Genomic DNA, 17,575 nt, shown 5'->3' on the forward strand with positions numbered 1-17,575 from the left:
AGTATTGGGCAAACTAATTTTTCTAAAATCACATTTGAAAATACTGCTGTGTTTATAGAGTTTGTTAAAAGTTTACAAAAATCATGATGCCTCAACAAATTCAGCTCAGCCTATAAATATAAATTGGCCATTATCCTTTATAGGGCTCCCTATCCTAGAGAGCAGTTGGTCCTTTGCCCAGTGATTTGAGAAATTGGCACTTTAAGAGCTTTTCTATGGGAGAAAAGAGCCTGCCTCTGGTCCAGATTCTGTCCAGTGGTTTGGCACATGGAGGGACGGAATTTGGCCTGGGCTGCCCTGTGGTGGGGATTTGGCCTTGTGCATCCAAATCCACGTCCTGTTTTCAGTTATTTCCCACCTTGTATTTCTCTCTAACAGGAGACTGAAGGAATGTTTGTAGCAAAACTAGATGTATTCCCACACACACAAGTTCAGGGAACCAAATGAAAGATAATTAGTACAAAAGAAGAAGAATGTGTTAAATTATTTTGGAATAAATTTTTAAAAATTTCCATTCTACTTAACTGTAGTTTCTTAAGCTAGTGAATTTCAATCCCCCCACCCAAACCTGCTGTTCGATTTAAGAGGGTACATTTATATCACAACTGAGTTAAAGCAGAGTTATAAGGGATCATTTGCTATACGTATTATTGCTTAGGAATCAAACAGATTTAGATAGTGGGATATCGGTATTTATAGAATAGAAAGTATGTATGTATAGAATGGAAACAAGTTTCATAAAACAATGTGTATTCTTATTACCAAAAATGTAGTCTAATATTTCCTATTCTGTGCTGTTTGATTTTATTCTGTTTCATTAAAAAATATTGGCTGAATCCACGTGATTTCACATCTAACTAATGGGTTATGACTCAGTGTGAAAATGGTGTTTTAGGCCATAAATCTATGTATGCCAGATTAAAACCTGAGTCAGACTCCTTTTGAAAAATGCCCTGCAGACCAACTGGTAACACTGTGTGGTCACCATTTGCATGCCTTTATAGAGAAAGGTTCTGTCTGTCTCCAGGTCCTCATTGGGTTTTCTCTTCCAAATATTGGAAAAACTCTAATGTCTCCCCCAAGATATGCTGGGTGCACTATGCTATGAAATAGCTGTGGAGGAACGGGGCAGGAGGCTAGGCCAGGAACACCTTCACCACATTGGGGCCAGGTTGAGGGGGTAGTTCAGAGGCCTGAATACTTGTGTATTCCACTTGGTAACACTTAATTCTGGCCCTAGGTAATGGCCAGCAGATACTTCCTATAAGGAAACACAGAAAATGTGCATTTTCTAACAAAAGGGTTCTAACCAGTGCTCCTGGCTGGTAGGTACCAGATCCTGTCTTTCCCCTTTCCTCTCTTTGTTCGATCCCCTTCCCAAGCCATGTTTAGCCAGTACTTCTCATACCCTTGGTTTTCCCTCACAGTGTCCTTTAGGACCCCACAGCTGATCCAGAATATACTGCGGGTTACTGATCTCCTGCCACCCACACCATGCTTAATATCTTAAGCTCTTTTTGGGATCTGACTAGAAATTAAAAGTATAACTGTTCGGTCCCTCTTTTGTTTTCTGTGCTTCGGATTCTTTTCTCAGGCGGTTGACTCAGGAGCATGGTGTTAGGTGGGATTGCAGGTTGGAGAGTAGAAAGCTGGGCTGCGCATGCTTGAACGCTGACTATAAGCTCCCAGAAGGCAGTCTGTGGATTTGGCTGCCTCACTATCATGTGCTCAGCGCCCAGCACAGTGCTTATTACTCAGCAGGTGCTCAACAAATGATTTTAAAGGGTTTGAGTGAATGATAATGAGATGGGCCAGGCACAGGGGGCATGACCCCAGGGAAAGGGAAATCTGGTGACTTGTTTATCTTCTCCCTAAAATTTGTGCAACCATAATCTCACTGTGTGCTGGTTTTCTTTCTTCCCAGTGGGAGTTCTGGTAACTGTCACCTCTGTAGCTTGTAGGTGTTGAAAATAATGCTGCTTTTCTGTTGGCAGAGAGCTTTGTGGCTCCGAAATGAAAGGGACTCAGTTTCACCTTCACTATCATTTTACCACAGGCATCTTAGAATTAAGAGTTAAATCAACTTGAACGTAAAGGCATGAAATGCCTTCAAGCTATTCCAACCACTAAAGTTAATACATAGTAAATGCTATGAAATAAACTCATTGTAAAGAGCCTTAAAGTAAGGATAAGGTCATTACTTTAAGAATACAATATTTTTCCATGCTTAAATACTGTTACAAGGGTAAAAATCACTCCTAATTTGAAAAAAAAATGAGACACAGGTGCCATTTACTGCTAAACTGTTCTAGGGAACTTTACTTGAGAAAAAAAAAAAGAGAGACAGAAAGAGAAACAAAACACTAACCACAAAATAGCTTCAAAGAACTTTCTTGTAAACACTTTACCCTCAGAATAAATGTCTGTATTATGTGTTTGCAGTAATACATTTGAGAATAAAGTGCCAAGTGATAGTTATTTCAACTACTAGTTGTTATTTTTTTATGTTAATGTTTTTTGTTTATTTTGGTTTAGTTTTCTGTCTAGCTTAAAAAGGAGTTCTCTTAAAAAAAAAAGTAGTTCTCCTAAGACTTTCTTTTGGGAAAGCTAAAATAGTGAGTATATCCAATAAAAATTGAATTTTTTAAATTTCAAGGTTAGGTTTATTCTGCAAAATACATTTGCGTCTATGAGCCATATAAATCAGGCTAAAGAGTAACTTACATGAAATCATGTAATCAATAGCAAGCTAGAATCAAAGTTTTACTCAAATTAATGTAGTCTTTTTTTCTCTCTTTGATAATGATCATCTGAAAATCTCATAACTCCTGTAGCTTAATTAGGAAGTTATATCTAAATATTGAGAGTATACTGTTAGCACATAAAGGATATGGCCTCTCCAATAAAGTCCATCTTTAAATTCTAAGTGCTAATTGGGGGCAGTGGGTGTATGGATGATATAAAACATGAAAGGTTTGAGTGGGAGATTTTCCTCAGCCATCTTATCAGTGGCAAAGAGCATATAAGGTAAAGAGCAGTGCTGGACAGAGGGTGATTTATAACAGTGGGCAAAGGATAGTACATGTAGAGCTTTCTCTTTTCCCTTAGAGCAAGATTTCTTGACCTTGGCACCGTAGACTGCTGGAGCCAGATCATTCTTTCTGTGGGGGCTCTCCTTGCACTGTAGGATGTTTAATAGTATCCCTAGTCCCTACCTACTAGATGACAAATGCAACCCTCCCTCTTAAATCCCAAGACATGACAAGTAAAAATATCTATAGATATTGTCATGTTACTTCCTCCCCCTTTCTGTTAAGAACCACTGTTTCAGAAACTCAAAACTAGTCTTTTACATGATTTTCTTTTAGTTATGTTGAAGGTTAATAAGAAGGCGTTGATGGATTGAAATCATTTGACTTTATTGAGTATCTGTTACAACCAAATGTTTCTCCCATTCTAATGCCATTAAGATTTTTGTCATATGTGCATACCACCTGTGCTGTAATTTGCTTAGTATTTTTTGTTTAAATCACCTCATTTTTGTTAACCTGAATTTACTTATTGAGAGTACTTATTTTCATTAAATTGAAATTAAATTTCATTAGGTTGTATTCATGTCATTAATAGAAGCAAATTATAAAAATAATTACAGCAAAAACAAAGCAGTTTTATTAAAATGGGGCTACAAATTTTTTTTGTTTTTTTTGTTTTGTTTTGTTTTGTTTTGTTTTTTGCGAAAGGCTCCAAGACTTTGGATTGTTTTTCTGTTAAAAAGGGAGATTATCAAAGATTAGTAGTGGTAAAACCAAAGTAGCACAAATCGAGGATTTCTTTGTGGTGCAATCAGAAAAATGGAAAAATAGTTGAAAAGAGAATGAGAGTTCTCATTTTTTTTTCTTTCTTATTTAATTTGATGCCTTTGTGCCACCTAAAGACCTCTCTGTTACAGATCTGACCTTTTGCATAACTATGGACTAGGCAATGTGTGTTGTTAGTGTGTGAGGCAGGACATGAGGGCTGGAATATGGTGACTAGAACACTATATGTTAGCTTCCAGATGTGTCGTTTACACCAATAAATTTAATCCGAGATAAATAAGTAAAACTAATATGAGATAGAGATTGGACAATCTCCACAGTCTGCAGATGGAATGATAATTCTGACTGGGAGGGTTGAGGTGTCTTCAGGGAAGGGGGTGAGCCATGAAATTCAGCAGGATTTTAACAGGCAGAGCTTTGGTGAAGTGCAGACCAGGTAGAAAGTACATTCTAAAGAAAGGAAAAACACATTTTATTTTTGCAAACTTTATAAAATATGACCATTGTCATGACGGATAAGGTTGGGAAGGTAAGTTGATGGCAGGCCAAAGAGATACTGTAAAAAAAAAAAAAAGTGAATTGGAAACCAAAATTGTTGATAAAGAGAAAGTAACCATTATAAGAGCAAAAGGTGTGGGGCGCCTGGGTGGCTCAGTTGGTTAAGCATCTGGCTTCTGGCTTCAGCTCAGGTCATGATTGCAAGGTTCGGTTCATGGGTTTGAGCCCTGCGGCAGGCTCTGTGCTGACAGCTAGCTCAGAGTCTGGAGCCTGCTTCGGATTCTGTGTCTCCCTCTCTCTCTGACCCTCCCCTGCTCGTGCTGTCTCTCCCTGTCTCTCAAAAATAAAAAAATAAAAAGAGCAAAAGGTACTTATAGAAGTAGCTGTATCTTGGGTCTTGTTGTGGGACCCGAACTTGCCATTAACATATGGTAGGAGGCAAGGAGAGAAGTGAAGGAAGGAAGGGAGAAAGACACCTCCCACAACCTGTAATGAGATAAGAAAGGGAAAGTGTAGGATCCAAGTAATCGGAAGTAATCGAGATCAGTTACCTAGACCTAATAAAGAGCCCATAAAGGGACAGTTAATATTTTAGGCTTGGTGGGCCATACGGTCTCTGTGGCAATTCAGTTCTGTGATGGCTGAGTGAAAATAGCCATAGACTACACAGAAACAAATGTGCATGGTGATGTTCCAATAAAACTCTATTTATGACCATAAAATTTGAATTTCATATCACAAAATGTTATTCTTTTTCTGATTTCTAAAATCCATCAAACATGTAAAAACTATTTTTACATTGCAGACTGTACTTAAGCAAGTGACTGCCATATTAGGCTCTTGACCTGTGATTTGATGAACTCTGACCTAGAACAGTCAAGTTACAATCCTACTCCTACTCAGTTATAAGGAAATTTCAGGCTAAAATGATTCCAAGACTTCATTTATTTGAGAAACTGCCTTGAATCTCCCTTTCACTATGAAAATGTCAATTGATCTTAGTTTTTCCAGTGAGCATAAGTTTTAAATTCAGACTCCTCCTTTTTCTACACCTGTTGAAACTGGAACAGTTAACAGTTTTTACCCATGTGGCAGGTTGGCTAGCTCCATTCATCACTTATGCTTTTGAAAATCAGTGTTCATATCCAGAGATTATTTCTTGGAGGATAATTTATTTTGTGTTTTATAATGAAATGGGTTTCAAGTTGATGATTCTTCAGTTGTATTTCAAGTGACAGTGAGTTACAAAATAATATGTTGAGGCACCTGAGTGGCTCAGTTGGTTAGCAGCAGTGCTTGATTTTGGCTCAGGTCATGATCTTACGGATCGTGGGATCAAGCCCTGTTTTGGGCTCTGTGGTGACAGCACAAAGCCTGCTTGAGATTCTCTCTCTCCCTCTCTCTCTCTCTCTGTCCCTCTCATGCGTGCTCTCTCTTTCTCTCTCTCTCAAAATAAGTAAAAAATAAAAAAATAAAAAACTTTAAAAATAATATGCTAAATGAACTTTTGATAAAAGATTTGCCTCTAACTAGTAAAGTTTAATTAATGAATTTCTGTTGATGAATATATTATCTGCATATTGAATAATTATTCTATGTGCCATGCATAAATATCAGATAGACTAATTAATGTCCTTTAAATTGGGACTCTTTAAATAAACAATCTTTTAAAAAAGAATTGTTCTTTTTTAAATAGACCTGCGAGTTTAACAAAAGCAGTCACTTATATTTTGACTAAACTGGGATATCCACATGGCGGGTGTGTTAGCAGAAAGCATTAGAGAATCTGTTTCTAAATTGTGCTTTTGGATTTTTAAAAAGCACAATACAGACAGGCTCAGTAGCACATGTATATCATGTGTAAGTACAAAAATACACATAACTTGGGAGCATATTCTTACAAACATCTTGCTGGATGATTATTGGATCAAAGAATGGTAGTTGTAAGTGGATACTAAATCAGTTTCTTATATTTAAATAACATTCTACCTTATGAACATAATTTTAAAGCAGATATATAGATAAAAATGCAAACCGAAAAGAAAATGTATGGCAAGGTGTGTCTTTGTGCAGAAAGAGGAAGTGGGTACATATAGGCACTTGTTATGCATTTTAAGACTATCTGATAAGAGGTTTTGATAAGAATTTACTGCATTTGTAAGCAAAGAAGTCATACAGCAGAAAAAAGAGAAAAAGAATGCAGTTTGCCCATCAAGTAGAGGGTTGAATGAATTTTGCTTTTCTTTACTGTTGAGCCCCAAATTCATATTATTTGCAGGAATTTCAATTTTAATTCACTTAACTTCCTTCATGGTATATTTCACAACTGCTGTTTAGGCAGCTGAGTGCATTTGTCTGAAGTGTTTGGTGGGCGGTGCTTGAAGAGTTGTGGTCATTAGGAGCCAGGTATTGAGCTTAACCCGGTTAACAAATTTAATGTCTAATGTTGTTCCTTAACTACTTCATGCTTCAGGGTCATATGGTTGGAAAATTTACCAGATTAAAAAATACAGAATATTTCTTAAAAGATAAAAAAGGCTAGACTTGAACAACCTTCTGATTGAAATGGTCTTCTAGAAAGGTAATGGACATGAATATGTTTTTAACTGTTTTCTTGTAGTAGCATTCTTTGCTAAAAGTGTACCTCCTGTGACTTATGTCATGATTATAGACAAAACCTGACTAGTATTACAAACCAGAACCAAGAAGAGTAGGAAGGGGACTGCAAACCTGTAATTGTGATCACACATTTATTGTTATCTACAGTGCCACGTTTGAACAATTTCTCCTGATGGACTGCTTGAGAGAGACCTTTACTTGCGTTTTTGCCTTCATTGCACTTTTTTATCTTGGTGTGCGTCACTGTATTGTCTTGAATAGGTAGTGACTATTTTAACTTAGTAAGTGACAACCTTCCATTTCAGGCTCCGGCAGATGTACAAAGTTGTTCTTTATCTGTGACAACTAGTCAGTCCAAGTTTAATCTTTGACAAGATGTAAATATACTATTATCCATTCATTCAAGTGAATCTTATTTATGTTTTTCAAAATTCCTTGTTAGGATAACCACTAAGAAAATAAGACTCTATTATTAAGTGTGACCAAATTCAAAATATGTAATTCAATAAGTCAGCCTGACCTAAAGTGTTGTGTTCAATCATAATAGGCCTCTGAAGATTTCTTGTGCGAGTGGAAACATTTTTAGTGTCTCCTGTGGGACTATGAGTCCTTCCTCTCCTTTTCCCTTCAATGTGAACATGTAAGCTAATAATATTCAATGAGGTGTAAATGCTTGAGAAGCTCTCCTGAGTGTAACCTGTAGCTAAAAGCAAATAAAAACCATAATAAACAGAGCTTTTAATGTGTATGTATGACACATGAGTCAAACAGAGAGCTGAGGAAAGTATCAGGATAATCTACAGCAAACTAGTATGGTTCTTTCACATCTTGAGATACTGAGGAAATGGAATGTCAGGACTGTGCAGAAGACCCCAGGGAGCAATTGAGGTTTCGGCCCAGGCCAGGAGGGGGCAGCAGAGCACCAGTCCGGGTTTGAGGAGGTGCCTAGGCTGTGGAAGGGAGTGAGTGAGCCTCCGGGAACCATAGCCCCAGTGGAGCAGTGGGCAAGGCAGCTACCTAGGCCGGCCTCGAGACTGGGGAGCAAGCAAACCATCTGAACAGTTGAGTCCGTGAGGTGAAGGAGGACTGCTGAGTAAGGTAACCGCTAAGACAAGACATGAACTAGATGGTGCAGGATGTGGGGAGGAAAACAGGCAGGAGCAAATTGCTACCTGATGGCTGTGTCCCTTTAGGCATTACACTGAACTTCACTTAGCCTTATGTGTAAAATGAAGGTCATGGTGGTATATCCTCCTCAAGATTTGTCTGATGATGAAATAAGATCACGTATGTAAAAACACTGCTCTGAAGCTGGCACATACGCTTAATAGCATTCCCCAGACAGGACACAAGTTGAGAGTAGGGGATAATGATTCCAAATTAGGCATCTGTGAGGATAAAACCCTTAGTCTAGCTTTTAGCCATCTGACCCCAACTTGCCTGCCAGTCTCATTCCATACCACTTCCCTTCCTAATTACCAGCACTGAGTGTTTGCTGTTTGTGGTTTACTGTCTTAGGTATATTGCTAATTATTTCAGTAATACAAAATGAGCACACCAGCACCATTTCTTCAGATGAGGAACCTGAGTCTCAGAATGTTGAAGCAGCTCGTGCAAGCTCATCCAGCTGGGGAGGGGAATCAAATGCAGGTTTGTCAGACCCTGGTGCTTGTTTTCTTTCCACTATGCCTGTCTTGGCCTCAAGGACCCCACAGATCTTCATATCTCTGGTGTTGTGCATGAAACTGTCTCTTCTTAAATGACCTGAAATGTCCTTCTGGTCCCTGCAGGACAGTCATCCTACCACCAGGCAGCAGGTTTCTCTGACCTCCTTGCTCTCGTATCATTAAAAAAATTTTTTTAAGTTTATTTATTTGTTTTGAGAGAGACAGACAGAGAACGAGCAGGGGTGGGGCAGAGAGAGAGAAAAAGAGAGGATCCCACACAGGCTTGAACTCTGTCAGCAGAGAATCTGATGTGGGGCTCAAACTCAGGAACTGTGAGATCATGACCTGAACTGAAACCAAGAGTTGGATGCTTAACCGACTGAGCCACCCAGGTGCCCCTGCATTCCTATCATTTTATAGGTTTACTGCCTGATAGGTAAATGCTTTGTGGTCTTCACCACCAAAGCCTCTGTTCCTTGGGAAGAGGAACCCTGTATCTTATTCATCCTTTTATCCTCACTACTAAGTCAATTTTTCATTGACTTACTACCTGCCCCCCATGAGGATTTCATAAATGTTTGAGGAATAGTGAGTGAATGCACAAATAATTGCAGGAGTTAGGTGAATAGCATCAGAAAAACAAGCAGGTCTTAAGTTTCTCTTTCTTTAGGATGTTTTTTCTTTGTAACCCTCTGCTAACCCAGTACCCTATAAAATTATTCAATGCCATGTCCTTCTCTTCAGAGTGTGAACTGTGGTGGGCTAGCCCTCTGTCCCCTTGCTCACTGCTGTAGCACTGAGTGCAGTGTCTGGTGTATAGTAAGCACTCAGTAAATACTTGCTGGGTGAGTTCGTTACACCAACAGGGCTTCTGCAATGGTAAGTCCTTTTGAACCCAAGGACTGGTGGAATAGTGTGACCTTCTGTGATTAAGTCATTACCTCTCAGGTCCCTTACAGCCACAAGCATCTGTGCATCTGTGTTTTCTTCCAGTTGAATTCTCTGGATGATTACCTTTGATCTTTACTGTGGGTTCAGGAGACAGAGAAGGTTTGGGAGTAAAGTAGTACTCTGAGCTCCAAAGTTTTTGTAAATGTGTCAGAAGATCCTTGAATAATTTCTGCTCTTTTTCTGTGCTTTTTAAATGCCTCACCTCTTGTTAGAAACATGTGCTTACATTTGTGTATGCTCATTTTTGCTTCCATTAGGAGACCATACAGATGCTGACAATATTTGTGATATCTAGGACAAGAATTAGCAGGAAGGGATATTTCCTAGCTTTCCCCACTCCTCTGGTTTTGTCTTTGAAAGGAATCATTCTTTTCAAAAAGCTTGACTTATGACTTGTTTGTGTCTGTGTAATCTATTAGCAATGTCCTGTAACATAGTCTTATAACATGGGCCCTCCCAAAGCCAGGAGGAAAAGGAAGAGCTAAGGAGGGGATTATGAAGGAGTAAGAACATAAATGTTCTTCCCTGTGTCTGTTTTTATTTGGGATTGTTATTTCAAAATCATCTATTGAGATCTCTAATGCTTTAATCAGAAATATCAATAATTTCTCAACATAATTTCCATTTAGGGTCATGAACTTTACATCCATAATTTGTATATACTGTTGAAATAATTATTATGGAAAATTTGTATGTTTCCATCTCTTTTTTTTTATTTTATTTATTTATTTTGAGAAAGAGAGAATTCCAAGCAGGCACCATGCTATCAGCACAGAGCCCTATGCGGGCTTGATCCCATGATCCTTGAGATCATGACCTAAGCAGAAACCAAGAGTTGGACACTTAACCAACTGAGCCATCCAGGTGCAGGCGCCCCTCCATCTCTATTTTGACAACAGTGGCCAGGGAATGTGGTGAAAGAAAAACTGTAGGTGGAAGAGGGACAGAGACAGAATTAAAGGACAGAGGGCAGGCCACCCTTGACCCTGGTCTGCTTCTTTTAGGTCCATTTACACCTTAGCAATGAGTACCTCCCTGTCTCTGCCTGATTTCTCCATGCTCCCATTGTCCTACCAGAGCCCAGGTACCTCCAATTTTTCTTATATCTACCCTTGTTATGGACTGAATATTTGTGTCCCTGCCAAAATTCTTAGGTTCAGGCCCTAACCCCAACATGATGATATTTGAAGATAATTAAGGTTAGATGAGGTCATGAGGGTGGAGCCCTCATGATGGGATCTGTACCCCTCTAAGAGAAGCTACCAGAGAGCATACTCTGTGTCTGTCTCTCTTACATGTGAGGAATCAGCAAGAAGGCAAATGTCTGAAATCCAGGAAGAGAGTTCTCACCAGAACCTAATCAGGGTGGGGCCCCTGATCTTAAACTTCTAGGCTCCAGAACTGTGAGAAAATAAATTTCTGTTGTTTATGACACCAAGTCTATGAGGTTTGTTCTGGCAGCCAAAGCTAAGACATCCTTATGCTCTTTCCCCTCACTTTGATATCTGTCTGACTTTGGTCATAATCTCAGAGTTGGCTTGCTATGTCTCAAAAACTAACCTGAGTTAATCTACACTAATGTGGCAAGCAGACTTTGAGGAAAGTGAAGTGCTTTTCCTTTCCCAAATGCCCACCATTGTTTTTCTGCCAGATGTTGCGGGATGTTGTCCAAAGACTCACTTCACAGGGACTGTGGCTCCTGCATTTGGTTTATCTAGGATGGATGGAACTAACTCTGAGTTGCTCTTATTATTTACATATATAAATGTATATATGGGTTCCCCAGCACATTGTGCCTGTTGGACCATAGGTTGGGACACTTCTGTAGTCATATTCTTTCTCCCTCTCCTCTGCCTTCTAGGCACTAGCACCTTGGTATCCATTGTGCATCCATACCTGTTGGCTTTCCAAGGGCTGGTGCCTGCCAGGTCCCAGCACACTATTTCCTCAGCAGCTGGCATAGGATTGTTTTGTTGCCAGCTAGAAGCTCAGCTATTAAAAAATAAAACTTGGCCCATCTTGAGTATCATATGTTTCCATCAGGACTTGGATCTACTTTCTGGCACAACTCACACAATCACTTGGGCACCTCTCTCAGGTCTGAGTACCCAGCCTTCTCCTTCTTCTGGGTCTATGATCACATTTTCACTTGCTTATTCCCAAAACAATTTCCATGAGAAATCTGTGATGCTTACGAGTACTTGAGGGCCAGTTTACCATCATTTCACTTGGTCTTATTGAATTTATTAACCTCTTCAGTGTTTCCTTAGCACTAGGTTGCCTGCTCTGATGGTTGGTGATGGTTTCATATTGGATATTGGACATTCTCAGAATAAGATTCATGTTTCTTAGGTTAATGAGGAGCTAACACCCAACACTGAAACAATGGATATTTACTGCATGGCTTCACATGAGGTGATCCAAGAAAAGAGGTCATAATATTTGTAAATATTTGACAACTGTTTTTTGTATTTCTCATACAGAAAAGAATGTTTGGTATAACCTTAGGGATTTTTTTTGTTAATATCTGCAAACAAAAGAACAATTGGGGCAGTTTAAAATAGTTACTGTAGGTGGGTCTTTCTGTGTAGTTTTTACAGTGCTTTGCTTATAAGAAGGTTGTTAAAATTAGAAAATATTTATCATTTTGTAGCTTTGCTATCTTATTTGCACTTTTAACTCTTTGTCATCATTTAATTTTTTTTATTCAGAATAATGCATGCTTTACTGGAAAGTTGAATAACCAGACCCAGAATTGCTGCAACTTAACGATGATTCAGAAGTAAAGCATAGAGTCCTGGAAATCAGTTAATGATATTAAAAACTGTGTATAGTAAGGAATATTTTAAAGGAGTCTATAGTCTGTGTACACTGATCAAGAAAAACATATCACATTGAAAAGACTTCTTATACTTAAATGATGTCACTATTAGTCATACCTAAATACTGTTTTTCTAACTTGGTACCTAAATGGTAAAATAAGGATTATCTTCTGGTTACATCATGCATTTCTTAATAGCTGCTATTAATTGTCTCATACCTACTGGCTATGTATTGTTAACGAATGTTTTAAATTGTAATAAGGTTTACTTTCCACATCTGTAGAATGAAAATGCTAGTGCCTTTGTCACATGATTATTGCAAAGATAAAAAGAGATAAATTACATGGCTGTATTAAGTACAAAATGCTGTGCACATAGTGCAATATTTTTTAATTTGAATAATGATATATATATTTTACTATTAACTCCAGACTTTATTTAAATTTCACCAGCTTTTCCATTGTCTTCCAGGATCTAATCCAGGTAATCACATTGGATTTAGTTCTCATGTTTTCCCTGCCTTCTCTGATATGTGGCAGCTTCTCAGTCTTTCCTTGCTTTTCGTGACTATGGCAGTCTTAGGGAGTGCTGGCAGGTATTCTGTAGTGTGCCCCCAGTCTGGGTATTCCTATATGATTAATTGGGATTATCAGTTTTTGGAAAGAATACCATAGAGGGAAAGTACATTTCTTGTCACATTGTATCACGGTACATGATACCACACGATATCACTTGTGATAGTAACCTTCACTATTGGTCTGCCTGGTATTTGCCAGGTTTCTCCACTCTACAGTTAACTGTTTATCCCTTTCTCTTTATCTAGTCTTTGAAAGTAGGTGACTAAGTCTAACCTACTCTTGGGAAAGAGGGTGATTAAGCTCCACCTCCTGGAGGGAATAGTATCTACATATATTATTTACAGTTATTCTGTATGGAAGATTGTAAACTATCATTTTATCATTAACAAGTTCTTATATATGTGTATATAAAGTTATATATACATTATATATATCATTATATATATGTTATATATATGTTATATCATTAACAAGTTCTTATATATGTGTATAAAGTAATGGAATATCTCAAGTCATTTTCCAAAATTCTTGTAAAAATATACTGCCACTATAGATCAGGTACTTAGGAATGTACTAGACAGTTATACTAGACAGTTGGGAATATACTTTGAATCTGGGAGAAGAAACTCTCCGTGGAACTTTGTGCTTAGACAATGAAGCATATTGGTGATGAGGGCAGGAGAGAGGAGGAGAGGTACATAGATAATGGTTCTCTCCTGTGTTCAGAAATGGTGGTAGTATGTCAAGCTTGAAATTGTGAAAACACTGAAGATGTGATTATTTCCTGTGCCTGCATCTGCATGGCTACAATGTGTGTACATCTAGATCATTCTTAAGATTTTGACTTAGGTTTGCAGGAACATAGAATGGATAGCACCTTAGATATCAGCCAGTCCAGTGTTTCCTTGACAGATGAAGAAATCGAAGCACAGAGAGGGAAATGTCTTATTCAGCACTCCAAAGCTGGTTAGTAGTAAAAATGGGGTGAGAACCTTGGTCTCTGCACTCTGACTCTAGGACACACTTTCTTTCCTCACAGATGCCATTTGCAGAAACCTGGGCCTAATCCAGTACTGGCTCTTCCTCCTTAAACTTCCTTAGTTATTTCAGAATACCAAATTTCTTATCACCAAGAAGCAGTTAAAGAATGTGATTTTTAAATTCATGCTGTTTCCTATCTTACGTGTTTGCATTTTTTTTTTTTGCTTTTTTTTTGTAGAGGATACAGTCTTAAAAATTAAAATGCAACAAAAACTATTAAACACTGGATAATATTTTACACTTGGTTTCTTTCACACTTTGGACAGTATTTGTTCACCTTGTAAAAAACTTCTGTCCCTAAACATGTTGAAGTCACATTTAAGATCCTAGCATACATGCCAGAGTGCATTCTATTCTTGTTTGTGAGTAATTTTTGGGACTAGGATTCTCATTTTTATACAGCTAATTGAAGAAATCAGCCAAAATGCCAGTGCCCCACCTACTTCAAAAACTATCTACATTAGATTATAACATGAAATAAACGCCAGCTTGAAGAGATATATGCACACCTATGTTCATTGCAGCATTATTTACAATAGCCAAGGTATGTAAACAGTCTAAGTGTCCATCAATAGATTAATGGATAAAAAAGAGTGGTACATATACAAAGTGGAATATTACTCAGCCATAAAAAAAACAAAATCTCGACATTCATATCAACTTGGGTGGACCTAGAGAGTATTATACCAAATGAAGTAAGTCGGGCAGAAAAATAAAAATAGTACATGATTTCACTCATATATAGAATCTAAAACACAAAAGAAACCAAAGAAATAGATTCACAAATACAGAAAATAAACTGATAGTTGCCAAAGGGGAGGATAGGGTATGTGCAAAATAAGTAAAGGGGATAAAGAGGTACAAATTTCAGTTATAAAATAAATAAGACTTGGAGATATAATGTGCATCATTGGGAATGTAGTCAGTGATATTGTATACCTTGTATAACTTGGTAACTTGAAGTAAAGTGAGGATCATTTTGTAATGTATAAGAATATCAGATCACTATGATATACCCCTGATATGAATAGGAAATTATATGCCAATTCTACTTTAATGAAAAATAAGAAAAAATATAAAATAAATCACCTTCATTTCTTCTTCCTAATTCCAGGAAATTGGAATGTTTGAGCAGATGGGTTGACTAATGTAATATCCCAATATTTAGCAGTACTAAATACTGGAAAATTACATGGAGGTGTCTGCATGGTGGCTCCACATGTCATGAGACCAAGCCCATTTTCTTATTGACACTGATGATTCAAATGTATTTATAAGAGGGATATATTGGATTTTGATTTTTAATTTTAATTAATGCTGGTAGACCCTGATTTACATTAAATAAATATTCTTTTCTTTTTTACCCTAATAATTTTGCTGACTACTGTGGTAGGCTGGCAAGTAGGTTTTAAACCTAACTTTTAGGTTTTAGTTGGTAAGAAAAAAGTATTTTTATTCATTGTTGCTAGAAGTTATAGTTTTCATTATTGATAACAGGGAAAATCGTATCAGTGTCTTATATCTTTAGTTCACATGCCTATATCTAAGCCCATGCTGAAGGACTGCATAGTCTCCTAGCACTCACTGCCATGTCTTTGCTTCCTCTCTTGTTCTACCTTCTCTGACTTGAGTCAGCACTGCTGTTTCCTTATTCCTCTTAACTAACTTTGGTGTAGTTCTCATCCTGATTCTTCCATTAAAAGTGAATGTTGAGTTCTATTTGATTTCCACCTCCCAAACTGATTCACTGATCTCACTTTTTAAAACTCTTAACTGCCTGTGAATCTGTTGATAACAGCTTTTCCCTTTCCCCTTTTAAAGCCATGAAGTAACCGTGTTTTCTGTGTTATGAAAACCTGAGCATTCATGGACAAAGTTTATTTATGTAAATAACACTTACCACAAAACCTCTGTTGGCTGCGTATATCATAATCATGTGATTATGTAAAGTTATCAATCCCAGGAATAAATGGTTCTCACAAATAATTGTAATTTGTATAACTTGTGTTCAGCCAAACCACGTTTTTATTTTTTTCTTCTATCTCAGTTTATAAAGAGCTATCACTGCTGATAGGTTTTCCTTCCACCATGTAACTTCAATGCATAGACCTCTCAGCCTGTGTTTTAGGACTACGTGAAGCTCCTGAAATCGCAAGCTAAATTTTATGTGTATAAGCATTTTCTTGAGGCAACTTACCATAGCTTTCATCAAATTTTCTAAGATGTTTTAGGAGCCCCACTGTTCAAGGTTCATCCACACACACATATTCTTACATATGCTAAGAACAGTTGGATAGCACAAGACTTTTATGGACCTAATCATTTAGCAGACTTCTTCCCTCTTTTGCTGTCCTTTGCAGTCCATTGTGTTTTCACAAAGTGGAAATTCAATAACGTTGACTGAGAAATATTCTTAAATAAATGAATGCTTGTTAAGTCTCGGGCTAATAATCTTTAAATTTGCTCAGAGCCATCAGTTTCCCTTGGCAGATACTAAATTGTAATAGCTTTAAAATGTTTGCTGCCCTTTGGAGATTATCTCATTGCATAGAACCAGCCAGTAAGATTAGGCAGGTTCTGTGTCATGGGCATAATAAGCCTCATCCTATCACTTTACTTTTTAATATGACAGGCTATAACTTTGTTCCACTTAAGAGACTATTTAAATCCATAGAAAACAAAACAAAAGAACAGAACAGGTTATGGTCTGAAAGCAACTCTGCTTTTGTTTCGTTTTGTTTTGTTTTACTGCCTTTTGACAGTACCCAGCACATTGCTTTATTTTCAGTGGTACTTGGTATATGTCAAGCCTGACTCTTAGAAGAAAAAAATATTTTTTCTTAGCTCTGCTTAAATCCCTTCTTCTTGTGATATATTATGAGATCAAGCAGAGCTGAGATTTGTTTTCAGCCTATAACCTATCATAATGTCCTGTGGTCTAGAGATAGTCTGTAGTCTAGGCCGTGATCGTATAGTGGTTAGTACTCTGCGCTGTGAGGTAGTCTATAGTCTAGATGTGACTTAAAGTCCTGGTCAAAGACTATGACCAGTAATCATATCATATTGTGGATAGACCACTTGCCTGGAGGGGAGTGGAGCATGAGACAGAAGTGCTGGTCTCCTGCGTGTCCATGGCTGTATCTTGGCTCCCTTCCAGGTCCTCAGAGCTGCTGCCTGTGTAGATAGGGGCTACCCTAACCTGTTTGCATGGATGTTATGAATAAGTTAAAATAGTTTTGAAAAACAAGTCAAAATTTAAAGTCTGATTTAATTAGAAAGGATCTGGTCATATCTAAAGAGATTGTTGTTTTAAAATAACCAGTTTTGAATGAATTCAACAGGATTACTTCATAGCCAGTTTGTGTGTGTAGCCACAAAAAAGTGATTATATTAGTTTCTTTTACTTGTTAGACAAGAGAAAAAGAGGCTTTAAAGCTGTCCTTGGCCATGAAATTGGGATAAAGCCCAACCTTATAAAACTTACAAGAATTCTTCCTCCCAAGAACAGAGACAACTCTAAAATTATCTGCACTGTTTGAGACAGTAGCTTGAAAACTGAAAAGAGCCAGCCTTAAAAACTT

At 37.7% G+C, this 17,575-nt stretch overlaps 1 protein-coding gene across 3 annotated transcripts in view; it reads left to right on the forward strand.

Moving 5' to 3' along the window:
* CAMK4 (calcium/calmodulin dependent protein kinase IV) overlaps window positions 1-17,575 on the forward strand; it is a 209,398-nt gene that overhangs the window by 3,163 nt on the left and 188,660 nt on the right. The window contains exon 1 of one of the 3 annotated variants that reach the window (XM_029942692.1): window positions 12,854-12,858. The exons of the other annotated variants lie outside the window; for them this stretch is intronic. The gene's annotated coding sequence lies outside the window, so the exon portion shown is untranslated. Of the gene's footprint in view, window positions 1-12,853; window positions 12,859-17,575 lie in introns of those variants that run through there. 3 annotated transcript variants of the gene reach the window in all.

This window comes from Suricata suricatta, chromosome 6 (assembly GCF_006229205.1).
Source record: "Suricata suricatta isolate VVHF042 chromosome 6, meerkat_22Aug2017_6uvM2_HiC, whole genome shotgun sequence".
NCBI lineage: Eukaryota > Metazoa > Chordata > Mammalia > Carnivora > Herpestidae > Suricata > Suricata suricatta.